Source organism: Emydura macquarii, unplaced genomic scaffold (assembly GCF_026122565.2).
Source record: "Emydura macquarii macquarii isolate MOO-44397 ecotype Brisbane River unplaced genomic scaffold, CSIRO-AGI_Emac_v2 contig_3122, whole genome shotgun sequence".
NCBI classification, from domain to species: Eukaryota; Metazoa; Chordata; order Testudines; family Chelidae; genus Emydura; species Emydura macquarii.
This window is the reverse complement of record NW_027133259.1, coordinates 943756-961219: the sequence shown is the minus strand read 5'-3', so window position 1 is coordinate 961219 and position 17464 is coordinate 943756. Positions and strand designations below refer to the sequence as shown.

Below are 17464 nucleotides of genomic sequence, written 5' to 3'. Positions count from 1 at the left end.
TTGCTGTTATATTATTAGTTCTACAGTGACAAAATCTAATCCAGTTTTGTTCTTCATCTAACTCAATGGCCTGAGAGCCCTTGCATATGTGTATGTTATTTAATGTTAAACAAGTGAGTTATTTACACAGAAAGCCATCACAGAAGGTTCCTATAACTCAAAAAATATCTGCTTTTTGGAATACTTTAGAAGCAGCTGACCTTAATGCAACTGACGACACGAATCCAAAAGAAAACACACCATAAGAGCAGTCGAGCTGGAAAACTCAATCTTTTAATCTACTCTCAATTCTTTATGTTACCTTAACTCTTCAGGAAATCCAGCATCAAAATTAGCCAATTGCAAACAGATGTGTAGCGTATTTTAAACCCTTGTTGATATCCTGATTATTAAGCTAGAATCCCATATAGCACAAAAGAAGTAAAACAGGGGTCAGACAACTAACTGCTTTGATGCTACTTGATTTACTCACTCAGTAACAAGCACTGTATACCATAAATTACATTGATCATGATGTCACTTCTGTATCCAAATGACACTCATCCTGGTTTTGGAACCTGTTGCCTTCTCCTTGGAATAGAACTTTACCTTATTCTTGACAAACGAATTGGCATATTACCCACCTAATCACTACACGAATCTCACCTTTTCTGCCAGCAAATGATTTTTCAAATGCATCACCACTATATGCCTACTCTAGAATTAGTTTAGGCTTGCAATTTTGAATACAACTAGAGACTATTGTTTTTCATGGTTGCATACATACTACTAAGGTGAATATATAACCAATATGAATTACATGTGCTTTTCATACATAAACTAGGGGAGATGTATCTGTCCCACAGGGGTCTGTCCTGTGTCCAGTACTAGTCAATACTTTAATAGTACATTAATGATTTGGATAATGGAGTGGAGAATATGGTAATAAAATATGCAGATGACACCAAGTACATTAATGATTTGGATAATGGAGTGGAGAATATGGTAATAAAATATGCAGATGACACCAAGCTGTGAGGGATGGCTAGCACTTTAGAGGATAAGACTAGAATTCAAAACGACCCTGACATTGTAGAATTGGTCCGAAAACAACAGGATCAAATTCACTGAAGACCAGTGAAAAGTACTACATTTAGGAAAGAAAATTAAACTGCAAAACTACAAAATGGGGAATAATTGTTTAGGCATTAGTACTGCTGAAAAAAATCCTGGATCACAAATTGAATGTGTGTCAACAGCGTGATGCAGTTGCGAAAAAGGATAATGTCATTCTGGCGTGTATTAACCGGAGTGCCGTATGAAAAACTTGGGGTATATTGCCCCCTCTACTTGGCACTGGTGAGGCCTCAGTTGGAGAACTGTGTGCAGTTCTGGGTGCCACACTTTAGGAAAGATGTGGACAAACTGGAGGAGAGTCCAGAGAAGAGCAACAAAAATTATAAGATTTAGAAAACCTGACCTTCAAGGAAAGGTTAAAAAAACTGGGCATGTTTAGTCTTAAGAAAAGACTGATGAAGGACCTGGTAACCGTCTTCAAATATGTTAAGGTCTATTATAAAGCGAACAGTGATCAACTGTCCTCCATACCCACTGAAGGTAGGACAAGTAATGGGCTTAATCTGCAGCAAGCAAAATTTAGGTCAGGTATCAGGAAAAACTGTCTAATTATGACAACAGTTAAGGACTAGAATAGGCTTCCAGGGAGGTAGTGGAATCCCCATCATTGGAGGTTTTTAAGAATAGATTAGACAAATAACTGTTAAGGATAGTCTAGGTATGCTCAGTCCTGTTTCAGCATGGGGACCTGGATTAGATGACTGCTTGAGGTCCCTTCCAGCCTTACATTTCTATGATTCCACAAAACATGTTCAACATTTACTTCCCCTTCTATGTCTTAGAGTATGTCTTCACTGACGGGATCAACTGAGTGGAAGTGGAGACCTGCTCAATCGATCTGTAAGTTGATTTAATAAATCCACCCTGGGAAAAAGAGTAATGCTGAGTTGCTGGGAGCGCATTTCCCATTGGCACAGTGAAGTGAAGATGCCATGGTAAATAGAAGTTAGGAAGTTGACGGGAGATATGCATGCTAATCTACATAGCTTTCCTATCTCCCATCAACTGGCACCGAATTTCGCAGTAAGTGTAGACCAGGCCTAAGTCTTGCTTACAAGTAGAGTAAATCAGCATTTTGTACTTCTATCATTTCTTCAGATAGGGAAACTTCCAACTTAATGTAGGTCCAGAAGTTAAGAGTTCTTTTTAGAGAAAAAGGGGATGGGAAGGAGGAAAAGATTTATAAAAGATAAAATATGAATAGAAATATTTTAAATAAATTAATGTTAGATTAAAAGATTATTGTGCTTAAATTGTTACTTAGAGCCTGATCTTATGAACACTTAAGCCAGGAACAAGGCTTACAGCCAGCATTTTCCTCCAACAGAGAGGACTAGAAAAAACAGCTGTCTTGGACTACAGAGCTCAGTGAAGATCTGCATTCAGTCTGAGTAGGCTGCACTTTAAGCTTTGAAATCTGACTTTCAAAGACAACTCCCAAACCATTTTGGAAACCTACCTACATTTCTTAATGTGCAAGTTAATGTGTTCTATATATAGCTTTTACCTGAAATGTTAAAGTAGAAGAAAGATCAATCATTTTCTTTACAGGTCAAAAGACAGAAAAATAGTGTTATTCTGTTGTTATTTTGTCTTAAAATCTTAAACAAAGATCTCAGATAAATGAGTATGAAGCTATCTGAACTGCAAACAATAATACAATCTGAAAAAACTGCTTCTGTACATATTTTAAAGAGTTTAATGAGATTTGATTGGTTTGGCATTTAAATGCACATAAACATGGTTTGATAAAAGGAAATTCGTGGAAAAATCAGTGATGACTGAGGAACTTTCTGGTTCCAAGATTCAGTTACAAACAAAAATGTAACAAGAAAAATTCTAGTTTGGAAAAATGAAGATTTTATGGGTCCCCTGTACAGTAAATTAATTGAACCACATGAAAGACTGCACTTAATATTAAGTTAGAGAAAAATGATTACAAAATGCCTTCTCTGTCCAACTTACAGGAAATTGGTATTCCTCACTCCTTCTTGGCATTCAAGAGGAAGCTGATACAAAATTAGGGGAGAGGACACCACAAATTGGAAAGTTACTAGTAAATGAAAAGAAAATCAAACAAAAAAATTACATAAAAATATTCTGAAAACACAGGTTTATAAGTTACACCACCCCATCGGACAGATAAAGCTGATACTGACTTGACAGTAATAGTTTTAACTGTTCATAATTAATATATTCGGGGTATTAAGCACAAACAAGTTTTCCTCTGAAAACAAGCATATCTACATTCTTTTTGCCCCTTTTCTATTTTAGCAGTATTTGAACCCAGCCAAAGATAAATTCTACCCTCTATTTTCTTGAGTTTCTATATGTCCACTCTATAACTACACCACACAGCTGGATGTCTCTCCTCCCCCCCCCCCCTTCTTAAATCCCCTTTCAAGACTCCAAATGCAATTGACTGTATTCACTAACCTTCTGAACTGCTGGTGATATCCTTTTGAGGATAAAATAGATTTTCCTAATCCTATACTAATGTGGGAAGATCCAAATGTGAGCAGGCACACCCAACACCAGATGATATATAAGCAGCTACTTTTAGGGTATTAGAAACGGGGAAACAAAAAAAGAAAAAAAAGAAAGCCCATCAGCACATAGGCACCTCCTGTAAACAGAGATATCTCCCATACTTTGATATGTATCAAATTGTTTTTCTCCGCTATTTATCAGTCAGTTTGTTTGTGGATAAAAAGTATATAAAGAGTGAAGTCCACATCTAAGACTTACCCATTTCAACCGCAAAGATTACAGAAAAGAATTACATCTGTCTGAAATACAGTCACAGGCAATACACAAAACCGTAGGCATGAGCTTGGCACGTACACTGCACATATTTTTGTATTTTGACTTGATGAACACTGCCTAGCCAATATATCCATCTGTCTGTGTAAATGCAAATAGCCCCATGCAAACAAGATAGTAGAAAATATGCGTGCAAAACTACTGTAAATCTGTTTTTCCATAATTAACATTTGAAGTTTGTGAACTCATAACCTTAACAAAAATAATTTCCATTATGCATTATCAAATAAGACTGGCTGTCTGATGAACAATGGACTATTGGCCACATTAGATGTAGTTGTTGCTTTAAGGAAAGTTATAGCAGTAAAATATATAAAGTTCACAAATATTTTTAAATAAAATATACTGACACTACTTACTGAAACAGAAAAATAGCAGTATCCCTTTCAGTGAAACAGAAAATGCAGAAACTGAATCGCTCTGATCTGCATCATAATTCAGCCTTGATCCTTGAGATCAAAAGGCTATCACCACAAAATTTATGTCACAATACATCTTAAAAAGTGAATGAAGAGTTATTTATAGTAAACGAAATAAAATAAAAGATAACACAGAGAGGGGACAGTATGCTTGTGACAATGACAGACAAATCTGCTAGAGATGGCTTGCCTTCCTCCTCTGGGGATTAAAATGTTGTCAAGAGTTTATGCCTAAATTGAGCCTCACGTGAATTACATCTGGTAACTTTGAATATTCTACAAATATTTATACAAAATGGAAGGTTGTTCTAATCCAAAGTACCTACATGAAGCATGAAGACATAGCTCCACATTTCAGATTGTAAGTTCTTCGGAGCGATGTGACTGCGTGTATGTACCTACGTGTATGCCCACCAAGCTGAGAAAGGGGTTACTGAACTTCTTTGTAGGAGAGAAAAAAATACATGCCTAACTCCATCAGCTGTCAGTCTTCAGGGAAGGACTGACAGCCGGGCACCATTAGTGAATTAAGCCTTTAAAAGGAAGCATTTGGATTATATACGAGCTGCTCTTGAGTTGTCAGAGCTGCTGAAAACACTCAATTGCCTGTGGTAGAGAAAATTCTGAGGTTTGATGCATACAAAAAGTGTTGTGGGAAAGATTAAACCCAAATGACATGTTCTGTGACTGGCATTGCTGCCTTTTTGTTCAAAGTGAGAGAGAACATCCCATCAGTCTGGAGCTGTAGAATATCTATTAAATAAATGTTATATTTCGTAGAGCTACATATCTACTAAAATTAAATATCTAACTCTCATAGTTAAATATTGGTCTTATATAATAAAGAGTTCAATATTCTATACCAGAATGATACTACCTACTGAATGAAACCCTTGGTGAACACTTACACTGCAAGTTATAAAAATACATACAATATATTAACTTTGTAGAAGTTACTGAAATATTTACAGGGTAATGAAGGCTTTTGCTTTATATCATAAAATAGTAAATACAGCATGCCTTAAATGATCTGTTTTGGATGCTATACCATACAAAAAATGGTTATTAATCTTCCGTAACAGTTGTTCTTTGAAATGTGTTCCTCATGTCCTTTCCATGCTAGGTGTGTGCGCTTCACTGAGCCAGCTTTAGTACCCTCTGGAGTCACATGCATATGCACCAGTATAAGGAACACTACCGCCCCGTGCCCTTTCAGCTCCTTTTTGCTGGTAACTCTGACAGTGGGGAAGGAAGGCGGGTCATGGAATGGACATGAGCAACACATCTCGAAGAACAACAGTTACAGAAGGTTAGTAACTGTTTTTTCTTCTTTGTCGATGCTTGCTCATGTCCATTCCACGCTAGTAGTAACTCAAGCAGTAACCCCTGGAAGTGGCTCAGAGTTCATGGATGTGCTGACTGCAACACTGTTCTCCCAAAACTGGCATCGTCACAGGCCTGTTCGGTGATGGCGTAGTGGGACATGAAGGTATGAACCGATGACCATGTTGCAGCTCTGAGGGTGTCTTGGATTGGTACCTATGCAAATAAACACTGCTGACAAAGCTTGGGCTCTTGTGGAATGAACAGACATGATGGCCAGAGGCGGAACCTTTGCCTGCTCATAGCAAGCTCGGATACAGGCAGTTATCCAGGATGAGATTCTTTGAGATGACACAGGTAGCCCTCTCATCCTTTCTGCTACAGCTACAGTTGCGTGGACTTGCGGAAGGGCTTAGTTCTCTCAATATATAAGGCAAGGGCCCACCTAACATCCAATGTATGAAGCTGATGCTCCTCAGCGGTCTTGAGAGATTCTGGAAAGAAGACAGGAAGAAAAATGTCCTGGTAGTTGTGGAATAGCGACAGCACCTTTCGTAGGAAGGCCTGATGGGGGCGCAGCTGGATCTTCTTCTTGAGGAACACCATATAAGAGGGTTCTGATGTCAGGGCCTTGATATTAGAGACACTTCTGGCCAAGGTGATCGCCACCAGGAAGGCAACCTTCCAAGAGAGAAGCAGTATGTGGCAAGTTGTGTATTTTGTGTCCTGCCTAGCTTGCCATAGCTAACAAAGCTAGACTATTATGGGATAGCTCAGCCTGTTCTGTCTGGTCTTGGTAGAAGAATAAACCCTAGTCTGTGTGTGTTTATATCTTCCTGTGTTCTTGTCTGCTGGTTTCTTTCTGAGTGCAAGTAACTTCCAAGTATCCAAACATAACAGGACACCATGCTAATGGCTCAAAGGGAAGCCCCATGAGCCTCAACAGGTCCAGGTTTAAGTCCCATGGGGGGGATTATATTACGAACCTGAGGGCAAAGTCTTTCATGCCCTTGAGAAACCTGACCGTCATTTCATAGGAGAACACTAATCTGCAATGCTCTGCAGAATGGAAGGCTGAGATGGCTGCCAAGTGAACCTTATCAATGAATGCAGGGCAACATAACATACGCCTTTCATTACAGAACCTGGATCTATCCACCAGGTCAGCGAAGCAAGGACTGGAGGTAGAATCATGAGTATCAAGCCCAAGCGGTGTCTGCTTGAGGAATAGATTGATGCCAGCCACATCTGTATGGGTCAGAGGTATAGCCTTGCATACTGCACCACATAGGTACATGTAGCTATGTGACCCAACAGTTTGAGGCAGACTTGAGCAGTTGTTAGTAGGTGGATCGTGATCTTGGAGATCAGGTCCGACATAACTCAGAATCTGGCCTCTAGTAGGTAGGCCTTGGGCTGGGTCAAGTCAAGCACTGCCCTGATGAACTCTGTTCTCTAAACCAGTACCAGAACTGACTTCTGCTCATTTAATCAACAGACCTAGCGCCTGAAAGATGGCCTGTACTGTCCTGATGCTGCATTGGTCCTGAGCTTGTGGGCAACCTTAGATCAGCCAGTCATCAAGGTATGGATAGACTTACATACCTTGACTTCTGAGGAAGGCTGCTACCACAGCCAGACACTTCATCAAGACCTGTGGGGCTGCCAACAGGCTGAAGGGAAGCACAGTGAATTGTTAGTGATACTGACGCACTACAAACCTGAGAAATCTGTGACCGCAGAAGATGGAAATAAGCATCCTTTAAATCAAGGGCAGCGTACCAGTCTCCTGGATCCAGGGAGGGAATGATGGAGGTAAGGGAGACCATGCGGAACCTCAGTTTCTGGATATATTTGTTGAGGTGATGTAGGTCCAGGATGGGACATAGAGCCCTCTTGGCCTTTGCGATTAGGAAATATTGGGAGTAAAATCCTTTCACTCTCAAATCTCAAGGAACTTCCTCTACAGCCCCCACACATGAGGGCTAGCATCTCCTAGACAAGAAGCTGCTCATGAGAAGGGTCCCTGCAGAGGGAAGGGGTGGTGGGTGAGAGGAAGGGGTGGGCAAAAGTGGAGGGTGTAACCAACTGTCACAGTGCTGAGTACCCAGCCATCTGCCATTATATATAAACACGCTGGGCTGAAGGGTAATAGGTGGTCCAAAAACAAAAGGGAGGATGGATCTGACATCAAGACTGGTAAACCATCCTTGGGCGTCCCTTCAAAAGGCCTGCCTGGCCCTGCTGGGATATCTATGCGAGCCTGAGTTGGAGGCTGAGGTAGAAGGTAGGGGTTGACGCTGCTTATAACCCTTCTTCTTTCTTTTGTAGGGCTCCTGCCTGGGAGGTGCCATGAACCTGGGAGGCTGCTGGGGCCTAAAATGCTTCTTGGACGTAGGAGGCATGTAAAGGCCCAAGGAGTGAAGGGTGGCCCTCGAGTCCTTGAGATTGTGAAGCTTGGAGTCTGTCTGTTCAGAGAACAGGGCAGTACCCTCGAAGGGGAGTTCCTGGATGGACTGCTGCACTTCATGAAGGAGACCCAATGATTGGAGCCACAAACAGTGTCTCATGGTGACCTCTGATGCCATAGTCCTGGCTGCTGAGTCAGCTGTGTCCAGAGCCGCCTGGAGGGAGGTCTTGGCCACTGCCTTTGCCCTCCTTCTGGATGGCCTCAACTCCTGTGGCAGGGAGTCCTTAAATTTGGACGAGTCCCACAGATTAAAATCATACCTCTCTAGCACAGCCTGCTGGTTAAAGATATGCAACTGGAGGCTGCCCATTGAATAAACCTTGCATCCGAACAGGTCAAGTCTCTGGATCTCTCTAGTTTTGGGCATAATGCTCAACTGCCCCCGCCTGTTCTGCTCATTCGCCGCTGATACTACCAGGAACCCCGGAGGGGGGAGGGAAAGGTGCAAGTAAAAGGTACTCAAACCCACTGGCTAGGACCTGGTATTTCTTCTCTACAATTTTTGAGGTGGGGGTCAGAAAAGAAGGGGTCTGCCATAGTGCTCTAATGGGTCTCACCACCACCTCCAGTGCCACTCTGGAGGCAGCTGCTGCACTCAGCATGTCAACTAGGCTGTGTGCAGACTCCTTGATCTCCTCGACTTCCAGTCCTAAGTTTGTGGCGATCCTTTTCAGGAGCTCTTGATGGGCCCTGAAGTCTTTTGGCGGGAGCGAATTGCTAGCGTCTGTGACTGCCTTGTGCAGGGATGATGAGAATAGGCTTTCACCTCCACCATGTCCAATGGAGCCTTTTTTTGGGCCTTGGCACCAGGGTCAGTACCAGAGTCAGAATCCAGTGCAGGATAGGATGAAAAGGGGGCTTGCCTCTCAGACACCACTGAGTATGAGCGGTCGGAAGGGGGCCTGGTACTGGTAAAACCCCCACAAGTTCCAATACTGTCACTGCATTGGCCAGTGGCCATGTGCCAGGCAAGGGTCCAGTACCAAAGTCCAGTGCGTAGGTGGGAACCAGCAGGTCGTCTTAGGTGGAGCAAAGGATTCCACTTTGGACTCCGAAGAGGATTCTTTCCTTGGACACCACAGTGGCGCAATACTGCTTTCCGCCTCCAGGTGATGATGGGGAACTAGGGACTGGTAAAGGGACAGAGACCGCTGTATCAGGATCATAGAGGGTTAACCCCTGGACAGTGCCACGGTGGTTGATGTGGCAGTGAAGTGCCCCTTGCCCCCTTCTATCCCTGGTTGCCTTGGCTAGCCAAGGGCCTTGAGAGGTTGGCAGGATCAGGAGGGACATCAGATCCTTTGCCACTTGGAAAGCTTCCAGGATGGAAGAGGTTTGCCGGCATGTAGTCCTATGCCCGCTCCCAGGACTTGGAGGCAGGTCCCAGATCAGACTCAAAGTCACCAGAGACATCGGTGGCTCTGGGGAGGATAAGTGGCCCAGTGCAGGTCTCACTACACTAGTCACTCCTATTTGTCACTCTTTGGCACCAGAGAGCCCCTCTCTTGGTGTGCTGTTTCTTAAGCTTCTTCGTCGGCACTGGAGATGGAGAGTGGTGCTGGGAAGAGTGGTGGAGCACTTCGCACAGAAGCCAAAGTGTTCAGCTCCAATTTTGAGCAGCTCGTCTCCAAGACTGATCTGAGGGCAGCCTCCATGAGTAAGGCCTTTAGACCAGCGGTTCTCAACCTTTTTTACCCCCGAGTACCACTCAGGCCAGGTACAGTCAGGTCAAGTACCACTTGACCCGACTGTACCCGACCCGAGTACCACTCGGGAAAAAAAAGGGAGGGGACTTGCAGCGGGGTTTCGCAGCGGCGGCGGGAGGGATTTCCAGCGGGGTTTCGCGGCGGCGGGGAGAGACGGGCGGCGGGGTTTCGCGGCGGAAACAATACCCGCCGCTGAAACCCTTCCGCCATTTCCCCATTTTCGGCAGCAGAGTATCACAAGGGTGGGTGGGAGGGCCCTCCGGTAAGTACCACCGGTGGTACGCGTACCACCAGTTGAGAACCGCTGCTTTAGACAAATGTCCTGTCCTTTTGTGTGCATGGTCTGAAGCCCCTCCAGTTCTGGCACTTCTCCTTAATGTGAGTTTCCCTGAGGCACTTTAGACAGCTAGAGTATGGGTCACTCACTGGCATTGGCTTGCCACAGGAGATACATGGCTTGAAGTCCAGGGCATGCTCAACCCCTAGGGCAGAAGTCCCTCGATAACAGGGACGACCATTAACATTACTATATATATATTAACGAAGAATTATATACACTAACTACAATAACTATACAATACACAGTAGAAAAGTCCAAACGATAGGGAAGAAGCCTTGCAAGAGCAAAAATGATCATTCCAGGCAACCGTCACAGGCGATAAGAAAGAACTGAGAGGGGGCGGAGCAGGGCGGGCAGCACCTCCTATACTGGCGTGTATGCGCTTGACTCCAGAGGGCTCTTGAGCCAGCCCAACAGATATCACTGAAGGAAAAATTTCTGGCAACTGTGCACGCAGCATACACACACCTTGCATGGAATGGACATGAGCAAGCACTCGAAGAAGAAAACGTGAGTCTGGCATAAATTTGTACTGTCCCAGAGATATTTCTGAATCTCTCCTTGTCAGCTGTGTTGTATTCTCCAGTGCAAAGTTAACTAGAAAATGCTAGCTTACTTTCCATTTAAAAAAAAATTATTTTCTAGTCAGGCCTCTGGAGGAATTGTAAACTAAAAACTGAAAGTTATAGATTTTTAACTCAGTAACAACAGAAATTACTTTACAACATGGAAAACCCTGATACCAATTTTAATTTTTCACCCACTGACAAAGTAAATATTAGCATACCACGGATGCATTAGGAGACTGGCAATGGAATGAAAAGCCTCCCACTTCCAGGACATCAGCTTGAATCCAGCCTGGTGAAGTGAGTGAATAGTCTCAGTCCGACTCTTATTAGACACCTATCTGAAACACATACAATCACCACATTTGATAACTTAGTGAGTAGTCTCAATGGAGAGCTCAAGGATTGATAGGCATGGGGACTAATTGCTTCTCTTTTCTAACTTCTCGGTTACCTTCTGTGAGCATTTAAAAGTTCACTTTAAAATACTAAATATTCTGTATAGAAAAAGATCATCATCATCTAACTAACAAGTGATAAAAGCTTTATCTTTCAAAAAAATTATTTTAATCTCTGTTGCCCACAATTGTACAAATATATATACATATATTGTTGTGAAACTACTGAGAAACTACCGAGTTGAAATTCATCCCAGTTCAGAGACCCTTCACACCACTTAAGATCTTGGGCTAGGATTTTCACTATAACCAATGGGAGTTGGGCACTTAACTCCATGAGGCCTCTGAATATCCCAGCCTTAATGTTGCCTGTGAGCCATACAGTGTCCAAAGGGCCTTGCACTGCACTGATTCTGCATTTCACTCTCTGCGATTAAGTACAAGAGTCTGAAAACTCTTCTGAGAAAAAATTGTCACTGTGGCGGTTATGGAAACTATACTTTGTAGCTACTTTCCATTGGTGACAGAAATGATCTGATCACAGCAGCCTGAGAAGACGTAAATGTTATTTGTTTCCAGCTGTTTTAATTAAAAGCCCTCACAGCAGTCTTTGAAACAAAGAAATACTACTTCTCAAAAGAGTATGGAAAAGGCCCTTTCACTGTATGTCAAAGTTCCCTCTCATTATAAATATTTTATTTTTACCACCAAAAAAAAAAAAAAAAAAAAAAAAAAAAAAAAAAAAAGTTACAATGATGAACAGACAAGCAGTATCATCAAAAAGCATAGTGCTGAAAAGTAATGGTTCAAACTCAGTACAAAGCAATAAAAGTAGTCTGGGTTCTTTATGATACTTGTTTAATTATTGATTGGGTTGGCTGGTGATAACTAGGTTATATAAACATAGGCTTAAAAAAAATCAGTCCAAACAAATAATAAAGTGTCTGCATTAACTAGACGTATAGGTAAATTACAAATTTCTCACAGAAAATAAAACCATAAGTCTTATCATGTCGATCCAAAAAATATACACTTTTATTGCTAGAGAATTCTGCTGGTGGCCCTGTAATAAAGGAATGTTTGCTAAATGTAATTAAAACCATGAAGCTTGCCAAGAAGTACCTGTCAGTTAACAGGTGCTATTATTGTTCTTGGAGTACTTTTCTTATGATTTTCAGATATATTCCTTCTATTTACTTACCTATTTAGAAAAAAGGTAATCGCCTCTGGCACAATAGAGAGCAGAGGAAAGCACATGACACATCTCAGAAAAAAGATAAGAATGCATGCACCATTGCGTGTCACATTGGTGTATTTAAAAAAAAAAAAAAAAAAGGAATCCAGTCTACAGAGCACAACTGGTAGCTTTAAGAAGACTTCATTTAACAAAGGACATATATCAAACTACTAAGATATTTTTAGCACAATTTAGCTTTTACTTACAAAGGTCACTGAAAGTGTCTATTGAGGAAAAAAACTGGAAAAGGAAAACATAATTCTTGATGGGTAAGTAAAGTTTGTTTGTTCCTATGTAAATTGAAGAAATTGTTCAAACTCCATTCTCCTCTGGGGAAACATGACCACTGTAATTGCTGCCAAGGTCAAAAAGACCTAAAACAGCCAGTAAAATAAGTCCTGGAAAGACAAGTTAGAGCAGATTCAGGAGAGTTTTAACCTGTGCATCAACTTTTTTCTAGGTCATAAAATTCTGCTGAACAGAATACATATGACATTACTTATTTAGGTCTGACTGACTTCTTTTCCTGCGTTTAAACTTGAGCACAGCCTCTTCCACAATTGGAAGGTTTCCTTGTCCTCACCCAGATGTACAGTAAATTTCAGAAGGGAGAACACTGAATTTGCATAACTGGAATGAGAGCTGCATGGTATTATTCTTCCCATTCAAATTATGTATAAATCCAGGATATACAGGGTTGAAGGGCAAAGAAAAAAAAGCCAATAATAGTAATTTTACCGCCTCACAATTTTTTGGATGTATATTTTGTGTAATTAGTTAACTTTTGTTATCATTTATTGATTTCAGCTAAACCATTCCAAATTTTGACATATGGGCTACACAGTGAACACAGATTCAGTCTCTGGGCCACATCTGTTAGCAAACTGCTGTTAACAGAAAGCAGATTTATTTAGTTTGGCTGGAGATGTGCTGCGTAGGCCCCCAATGGATTCCAGTAATAAGCCTGTGGTGGGGAACTATAGATAGCTGCAATGATAGAGTCTGATTCAGTATTAAATTGCAATGGGGTAAGTAGGAGAAGAAAGAGCTCTCCCCCCGCAATCCTAAATTCCTTTAAAGCCATCTGTATGCACTTTAAAAAAAAAATCACATTCTGAACACCAGCAAGTCTTTCACAGCCACCAAGCATGAGCCACGCTAAATCCAAACTTCACCTCAAAGACAGGCAGCAGCAAAAACAGAGCAATGAGTCGGAGCTAGGGATAGTGCATGAGAGTCTATTGTTTCTAATATTTCCAGAGTTTCCTGGTTTCAGGTGAGCAGGAAAGAGCCTATTCACTATTTCATGCCCAGCTAAAACCAGGAAGAGGCCAGTAAAACAGCCTTTTTAAATTTTATTTTAAATTACTCTCTCAGGATTAGGCCAGTATTTTCATAATATCTGAAGAAGTAGGTAGCTTTGGAAACAGGATTCTAACTCATGCCATGTGGCAGTAAAAAGGAACTGGAGAGGCATCAGTCTGTGTAACCCATTATGTCCTCGGTTCAGGGCATGAGGAGGAAAACTGCATAGGCACGCATCAGCAGACACTACTTACTAAAATTCTCCAGTATCAGGTGAATGGAGCATGTGCGTACCTATGTGTGGAATACACATTTGAACTACTACTTGAAGAACTATTACTGATTAAACCCGAACACAATATAGCCTGAACTGATGTGGAAGATAGAAGTATTTCAAAAGACTGGCAAACACTACCATCTTGCCTTTCCTCTATTCCTCCACCAGTAGCCAAGGAAATACATAACCTAAGGTTGATGCTAATCTCATTGCTAATTCTGGACAGCAGGTAATAAGTTACTGAGCACATCTGTTTATAGGCTCAAACTAACAAGAAACAGTAGGCCAGTTTTCTATGAGATGACCAAGCTACAGGGATCTATGAATAATCTCTTCATGCAGAGCTGCCACTCGCCACCTCCCCTTTCTCCATAGAGATCTCCAGCTCATTTATTTGCCTAACTGTTAGGAACAGGATCTGCCCCTTCCTATTTCAATCTGACTTGTTTTATTTGCTTTGTAAGTCTTGTTCTATCCCAAATTTCCTGAAGTCCTAAACTAGCAAATATATGCCTGTCCTCCTTTGGAATTGGTCAAACCCTGGGTTACAACTGCTTGAAAGTGTTGTGATATTATTTATGAGTACCAAAAGCATGCTGGGCATTTTACAAGCAAGTATGAACACGGAATCCTTGACCCAAAGAGTTTACAATCTTAAAAGAGTACAAAGGTGAAGCATAGGGGAATAGGAAGCACACAAAAAGCAAAATGACTTCAGCAAAGATGTTAAGCATGACTCTTGTTGGAGTCATGTTTTTAACGTATATACATCTCTTTTGTAACAGTTTTTAAAGAGGCAACTAGGTTTATAGACGTCATGGAAGAAGTGTGTTTGAAAGAGGAACTTGGAGAAGGCAAGACAGATAAAATCAGGAAGGAAATGCTAAGCATATGGGAACAGATGGAAGAAGGAGCAAACATGAGACTTGGAGAAGGAAACAAAGGGAGTGGTCAGTGCTACAGCTTGTATTAAGGAAACTGGAAAATTGAGGAGCAGTAAAAAGAGACTGGGACAGAGAGGTAACAAGAGGCTTAACTTGAGTGTTTTACAGTCTTAAACGAAGACTGTAAAACACTCTTTTGCTAAATATACTGTATGTGGCTTATGAAGGACATCTAAACTCCCTAAGGTGAGTTTAGCCATGTATCACTCTCCGTTCCACCTTATGAGTCATTAAGAAGTGTTCTAATGCCATTCTTCTATACCCATGGGGAGGGTGGGGGGAAGAAACTGCATTCCAAAATTAATGAGTGACAGCTATGCAAACAGATTAATTCAAAGAGAGAGGGCCATATGCAGATATAAACTCAATGGTATTGTATCTTCTCGCAGCATATCTGAATTTGAAGCACTGAAATAGAAGATAAAGTTATTTTCAATGTGAAGACTTGTTCTATTAGATATAGTGAATTTATTTCAAGTCAAAATGAGGATCACCATTCTTGGAATAAAAAATAACCTTTGCACTTATGGTGCAACTTTTACCTGAAGATCTCAAATCATCTTATAAATATTACTTAAGCCTCAGCACCCCTGTAAAGTAGGTATTATCTTCATTGTACATGAGGGGAAAATTGAGATTCAGAGAGGTAAAGTAACTTGCTTAATATTTCACAATAAATCAGTGGCAAAGCCAGGAATTCTGAACTCCTCACTATCATTACTCTGACCACCCATTTTCAATAGTGAGATAAAGTCCATCTAGTACAAGCACAATGTTGAGCGCATGTCAACTAAAAAGGCACAAAAAATGTTCAGCTCTGCAATAGGAATGGGATCAGATCTATCAGTGATGGAAAGTGGAAGAAATACTGGATAGCATGTGCAACAGAGAGTTATCTGGATGCATGAATTATGATCTTGTTATGATCCCATATGATCTTAAAATATTCCAGATACCTCTTATGTGAATAAAACTAATTATGGCTGTATATGCAGTATAACAGTAACCTGCACAAACATGCCTCAGACACATTTACTGGAAATTATTAATGATTATAAATGTGGTATTGGAAATGTGTACTTGGAGAACATTAAAAGCAATGTCCAGATACATTTTGAGGTGGGAAGAAATATGGTTTAGCATAAACCAACACTATAACTCAAGGTGTTTCATCTTCCTGCTTGATGAGCTGACTTCCAACAATAAAAGTGACAGCCTTGGAGGGTAAAAACAAGAGGCATAAGTAATCTGAACTGGACTGGACCACATTTACCATTCTAGTTTGGTTTCAAAAGATGAAGTATGCAGCCTGTCACCTCCATAAAAGGGGAAGAAGGAGCTCTGTTAGGAACAATTCCTAAGACTTCATACTGATTGGGTCACAGAAAAACAGAGAACTTTTAGGCTGAAGAAGGGAAGAAAGGGCAGACAGACTATTTTACCACGCTGTAGGAAATATTTTCATACTTTGTTATAAATTTCATGGCCGTCCACCTACCAGAGTTTTTTCTAGTAATTATAGCTTCCTAAATGCATTTATTTCCAATTACTTACTTTATAATTTTCTATTTCTATAATTTGTCATTAAAGTTTGCTTTTATCTAAAAAGCACCTCTTCTCAACCTGATCCTGTTAGTGGGAGACAATCACTGTTTGGAACCTCAGATAGGAACGGAATTCTGACTTCACGGAAGGCAAACAGATGTGGAAGCAGCTTGAATGTAAGGTCATGAACAAGGGGAGTTGCAATCCCCATTTGGTTAGAGTGATGAATGAAGGCTGGTATGGGAAAAGGTGGTCACAGGCAGAGTAGAATTACCTGAGTACTAGGAATAATTACAGCCCACAATTAAGAGTTAAAAATCAAAGGGGAAATCACTGCAAGGCATCTGGTCAGGAACGAGGAGAGTGAACAACGAATTAAGGAGCCTGTCTAGTGGAAGGACACAGAAGGGCAGTAGTGGAAGTTCGAGTCAGGGAGAGAAACTTCCGGTGGAGCCGAAAGAAACAGAAGAAGCTCTTAAGGTGCATAAGGAAGAGAAATGGCAAAGCGAGCAGGAAGGTACATCAGAGAGTCTGGCAGTTCCTGTAACATACTTTGGTTTATGAAGATACAGGTCTCAATCCTCTCCTGTGACAAACAGAAATGCAAGACTTGGAGTTCATTATGCAGGCATGCAGGTACAACTCATCTTTTTATTTTAAATACCCAATGCATTAATTAAGAAGAAAGCATCAGCTTTAAATTAATTATATATTTATATTATATTAATTATATATTTTAATTATTAATTATATATATGTTTCTTGTGTGTGTATAATACATACAGGCAGTTGGCTAGTAGTGGCTTTTTAAAGAAGTGAAAAAGTGAAACCACAATTATCTAGTAATTTTCTCCTAACAAGGTGTTGCATATAGTAGCTCTTCAAGTCTGATTAGACAGGGTCCAGGATATTTGCAATATCTACAAGGAGTTGGAGATGACCTATACTGCACTACTCAATCAGCTTCACATGAATGCTAGGTTAGATACTGAACA

At 41.0% G+C, this 17464-nt stretch overlaps 1 long non-coding RNA gene across 5 annotated transcripts in view; it reads right to left on the bottom strand.

Annotated features, from left to right (window-relative positions):
• Window positions 1-17464, bottom strand: part of LOC137141903 (uncharacterized) — an 83299-nt gene that overhangs the window by 27909 nt on the left and 37926 nt on the right. The window contains exon 1 of one of the 5 annotated variants that reach the window (XR_010916776.1): window positions 10985-11101. The exons of the other annotated variants lie outside the window; for them this stretch is intronic. This is a non-coding gene — a long non-coding RNA (uncharacterized lncRNA). Of the gene's footprint in view, window positions 1-10984; window positions 11102-17464 lie in introns of those variants that run through there. 5 annotated transcript variants of the gene reach the window in all.